This window comes from Chionomys nivalis, chromosome 20 (genome assembly GCF_950005125.1).
Source record: "Chionomys nivalis chromosome 20, mChiNiv1.1, whole genome shotgun sequence".
NCBI lineage: Eukaryota > Metazoa > Chordata > Mammalia > Rodentia > Cricetidae > Chionomys > Chionomys nivalis.
The window spans coordinates 38,899,110-38,905,109 of NC_080105.1; positions in this window are offsets into that span (position 1 = coordinate 38,899,110).

Consider the following 6,000-nt stretch of genomic DNA (forward strand, 5'->3'; position numbering starts at 1 on the left):
AAATCTCATACACGGTGTTTCTCCATCCGGATGAAACAGAAATGTCTCTCACCTTAACATCATAACATCAGAAAGGTATTCAATTCCAGTCAGTGGATATTTATTGAGTAGCTTCTACTTAGGAAGCACTGGATGAGATTTTATAGGAAAAGCAGTAAAAGACAAATAGAAACTCTCAGCAAGGGATAGAGGTAAGTTGGGGCAGTTCAGAAAAAGGGACACAGGCAGTCCTTTCATGGAGGAAGGGGCCTTTGCACAACAAGGAAGGCTGCTATTTGAGGACAATGGGGACTTTCCAGGCAGAAGGAATGGTATCTACAAAGGAATGGATGTGGGAGTGGCCCAAGACTTCTCTGGCAGTCCGTCCTGAGTGTGATGGCAGGGGACATACTAGAACTGCAAGGCAGCACTGGATAGAAAGGCTTGGTTTCCAGGGTAAGGACTCTACTGAGTAGCAGGGTCTTCTGGGTTAGTTTCTCATCAGTGCTCCTTGGATCTTGTATTCCAGATGGAGTAGGAAGAAGGTAAAGAGGGTAAAGAGATGAAACAAGAGGCATGACAGAGAGTTTCCGTCCCTGGGCCGGAGGAGAGACAGTGGGCTTTGATAAGGACAAGACAAGGAAGAGAACAAAGATGGGTATCGGTGACTTTTGAGAGGGGCAGACTTGGAGACCACTACAGACTGACCGGATGCCATGTTTACATAATGAAAGGTTACATAAGGAAGCATCGACTGTGTCAAGCTGAATGTGCCCAGTGACCTACTTGGTTTCCTCATTCAAACCTCACAGAAACGACCTTGTGAAGGGCATTAAGAAGGAAGACAAAAGAATTAAAGATGCCCAACAGAACTCTAATCTCTAAGGGCTCACAGGATAATAGATAGTACCCTCAACACAGATAAGGAAGTCAGTGGGAATGTAACTCTGTGGTAGAAAGCTTACTTGGCAGGCAGGAGACCCTATGTGCAATCCCTGGTAGCCATCTGGCAGAGGAGAGGATGGAACTACAATCCCGAGAGTCAATATTGTCAACAGGAAGCACAAATGACATGAAGAAGTGGAGAGCTGGAGGACACGGTAGTCTATAAGAGACCACAGAAACGAATGCCAGCCCATTTTCTCCTGACTTTGAAAATCCTGACTGAAGAGAATCCTGGCTGAAGAGAAGTCTTTGAAGTCTAGAGAACCATGGAAGAGGAGTTGTCTGTTACAGGAGTTCCAGGCTTAGTCTCTAGCGTGAGGTAGGGGAAAGGTTGAGATAAGTTTCAACTCTTAATTACTTTGTGGCTAACAGGAGAAGACTGCAAACGACACCTCAGAAGAAAGAACCCATGTGGACAGGTGGACTGGACAGGGTCCCACGGGGAGAACAAGAGCATCTCACTGGGCAGGTGGCAGTGGCTTGTGACCAGGAAATTTACCATCAGCACACCATCAGCAAGGTACACCCTGAGAACTGGGTTTGATATCAGACCCGGGCTGGTGACATTCAGGGTCCCAAAACTGCCACAGAAGAGACTGAGAGTGAGTAAGGCAGGAAGGGAAAGTTATTCCTCAAAGTTATTGTGAAGAACTCTCCTGGGTGGGGTGGGGCTGGCATCAAGATCTCAGCACGTACGTTTGCTGAACAACCCTGAATGACCTGAGTTTGACCCCTGGAACTAACTGACTCCTCAAAGTGGTCCTCTGATCTTCATAATCTACCATGACACTACACACACACACACACACACACACACACCACAAACATACTACTACTATTACTACTACTAATACTGTCTGAGCTCCTCTGTCCCACTAGTGAGTGACGTTCCTTACAAACTGGAGAAAGGGTGGCTTGCGAACCGTTCACGGCCTGGCTCTTCCACATCTTTCCTCCCTCAGTCTTAGCCACCAACCCAGAATTATTTCTAACTCATCTGAGGAAGTCTTGCCAGTTTATCCTTGTCCTATAATAATTATATTGTCACATCCTTGTGGATCAAAATATTTTTTTAGTTCAATCAGTGTGTACAAGGGTGTATATTGACCCCTTATTGACCCAATTCTATTCAGGAAGCTGAGGCAGGAGAGTTACTTGGGTCCAGGGTTTTGACACCAGACTTTGTGATGCAGTATGCAGGACACCCATCTCGAACCACAAAACAAACAAAACTAAGCTAAATTAAACTTCTAGGTTGTGCTGGGGTAAAGTCAGTGGTAGGGGGTTTGTCTGGCATGTAAAAGGTGCAAGAGTTGATGATATCCAGTATCCACCCCCACCTCAAAATAAAGAACCCAAATTACTTTGTTTTGTTTTATGTTGTTGTTGTTGTTGTTGTTTTGTCTTGGTTTTTGTTTTTCGAGACAGGGTTTTTCTATGTAGCCTTGGCTATCCTGGAACTCACTCTGTAGCCCAGGCTGGCCTCACACTCAGAGATCCACTTGCCTCTGCATCTGCCTTCTGATGCTGGAATTAAAGGTATGCACCACCACACCTGGCCCAAATTAAATTTATAATCAAAACTTGCCCAACACCTTGCCCAAAACTTGCCTAACTTTGGTCCTAGGCTTCTCTATTCAGTATCAAACATTTGGAATAATTTGTTATATATCAAACACTGAATAGTTGTTTTTATCTTTTTCTGCCCAAACTGGAAGGCATTTAAATATCAGTACAAGATGCCTGAAACACAAGCCGCATGGAACTGAGAGCTGGATGTTTATTTCCAAGTCTCTATGGATTTTCTTCCTGCCCACACACTGTATGGCCCAGATGTCAGTACTGGGGGGAAGCCATCCCATTTTCTCTTTCATATATAATAATTTGCATTAGATGTACATTAAATGACAGATCAAAAAATATTAATGTTTTTACAAGAAACAATTTTTAAAATGTTGCTGCCATTATTTGAGTTGTGCCCCCCCCCCACCACAACCCTAACCCCTAGACCTCAGAACATGATCTTATTCGGCAGGGAGTTCTCTATGGTATAACTAAGGTAAAAGGAGGTCATTAGGGTGGGTCCTCATCTAATGTAGCTGATGCCCTTCTGAAGAGGAAAACTTGGACAGAAGCAGGCACACAAAGAACGGCAGAGTGACGACACACAGGAAGAAGACATTATGGGTAGTGCCATGGGGCCACAGAATGCCAAGGATAGTCTGCGAGCCTCAGTCACCATTTGAGAAAGAGGGCATCATGCATCCGTGAAAAAAAAATGCCAAGGACCACCTGGACATATCGGATACCAGGGGAGACAACAGAGAACTCTCCTGGACCAAAAGACAGAGCCTGGTCCTGTTAACACTCAGATTTTAGATTTCAGAACTGTGAGGATAAAATCTGTATGATTTTGTTACCCAGCTTTGGATGCTTTTTAGAGTAGCCAGTAAGAAACTAACGTATTTTTTAAAATAAAAAAAAAAAAATTCCACTGAGTGGCAGGCCCTCCCAAGTGAGAAAATAAATGGTTTTCTAAGACCAACTTTGTAAGAGTCTGTAATTCCGGAGCCAAGTTCCTAAAAGCCACCTTGTAATAGGAAGTTCACAATCCTTTCATTCTGTCTACACCCCTTTCCCTGACTGGAAAAGAGGATGCCCGTTTTTGATTGACAGTTCCTCCCCTCTCCAGTTTTAGGGTATCTGCTTGGGAGCATGGCCTGGTTCCATGATTGAGCTTTCATGTGTCTGGGTGAAAAAGTGCATGGCTTCCCTCAGACAACGTGAAGTGACAGGTACAAGGGGACAACCTGGGAATGAACTCACAACTCCCAGTGCTTGACTTACTGTCTACACTGTAGTCCAAGCCGGGTGAAGCAGAGCCCGTCACATGAGAAGGGATTGCCGAAGAAAGCATCCCCCTACCCACTTTGAATGGCCTATTAGGTTGCTCGAAGGAAGCCTCCTTCATGGACAGGCTCTCTGGGGAACCGTTTCACAGTTTCTTTACAGGTTATACATAAGCCTGTCACATGAGCCAGGGTCCCACTCTAACCATCTGCCCAGGAGACAGGAAAATATGTCCACCCAAAGGCTGCCGCACACAGTCGTACAGCATAACTGGTAACAGCCGGAGTGGAAAGAGCTTACATGTCCGTCGGTCCAGGAATGAGTAAATAATATGGGATATACTTGGTACAATGGGATTACTATTCAGGAATTGAAAAAAAAAAAAAAAGGAAGAAGAAACTATTGGTTCACATTAAAACACTCGACGTTTCTCTAGAAGTTCCCCGGCCCTATGCTAAATGAAACACAACGAACATGGACAACTGCTCGTGGAATCCTCCATTTGTAGAAAACAGCCAGAAAAGGCAAGTCTGTGGAGACAGGAAGGAGACTGGGGGTGGAATAGAGTGGAGTGGAGAGAGCGAGAGGGACGGAGGACCTGCCATCAACAGACACCAGGGATCTTGGCGAGATGCTACACATGTTCTCAAATGAGATTTCTGATCGTGGTTGAACAACATGACCAATTTGCTATAATTTATCACTGATCTTAATTTGATGGGAATTGTGCGCCAGCCAAATTGCTCACTGGAGGAAAGGCAGTGGACTGATGTTCAGGCTGGAAGGAGAACAAAATTCTGATGCCTGCTCCAACTCTCATGAATGCAGAAGGAATGGTGTTGAAGTGGGAGCGGCGGGGCTGCGTCCCCGGCACCCAGCCGCCCACATGGCTAGCTTATGCCCTGAAATAATTACATGGAAACAGTATTTTTTTGAACACTGCCTGGCCCATTAGTTCCAGCCTCTTATTGGCTAGCTCTTACATATTGATCTAACTCATTTTTAATATTTTATGTAGCACCACGAGCTGGCTTACCAGGAAAGATCTTAACCTGCGTCTGTCTCGAGTGGGAGAATCATGGCGACTGTCTGACTCGGCTTCTTTCTCCCAGCATTCTGTTCTGTTTACTCCACCCACCTAAGGGTTGGCCTATCAAATGGGCCTAGGCAGTTTCTTTATTAATTAGCCAATGAAAGCAACAGATTAATACAAGACCCACCTCTCCATCAGAATGGTGCCTAGTAAAAACCAGTTATAAGATGACACTCACAGTTTCGTTTATTTGAGAAACACAGAGCAGTCAATTTCAAACAGGCAGGACAGATAACAGGGGTGGCCAGAGCTGGGGGAGGGGGAGTGGAGACTTCCAGTTCAATGGGCACAAGCTGCAGATTTAGGAGATGCGAAATTCTAAAGATGGACGGTCCTGATGGGTGCAGAACAGCGAGAAAACATACTCAGTGCCATTGAACTTGTGTATTTAAAATAAATAAAATAGTAAACCTTATGTTTATCAATCCATACAGATACACACACACACATACACACCACACACACACACACACACACACACACACACCTCATGGTTTAATCCAGAGACAAAAAAATCTGTTTCCATAACTGTTTTTAAAAGTTGAAACAGGTCAGAGAAAGCTCATTGCCTTAGTCACTGAAAAGGCTATCATTTATAACGCTTATAAAGGAAATAGATCAACCTGTGATCCTATGAAATTAGGAAAGCCCTAGATAGTTTGCTGCTCAGTAACTCTTCATGAGAAAACAGTACATACTTTGCTGAGGTTCAGTGGTCCCATCCCTAGGGTCTCTTCTCTGTCTTCCCACAGTGTGGGCCTCAGCCATCTCTGGCATTTTGCTCATAACCAGGGCTGGAGAAATCCCATTTGGGAAAATTTCGTATTTCTCTGCTTGGCACATCACAAGGTTAAACCAGTTCAAATAAAAACGAACGTTAACAACTCTCTTTTCAGGTTTCTGATGGCATAAAATCCGGCTCAGAGACGTATGTTATCTGGTTCCTGTGAGGGACAGAGGAGGTGGCAACAGAGAGGAAGTGAAACCTTTAGCCTAGGATCTATGGGTGTGTGAAGAGTTTGTTTTTGTTTCGGGCCCACAGTTGCCAAGGTCCTCTCTAAGCCCCTTAGACCAGTTGCAGAGACATCCGCAAACACAACCGCATTTTCTGAAGTCATAACCCGTGTGATTAA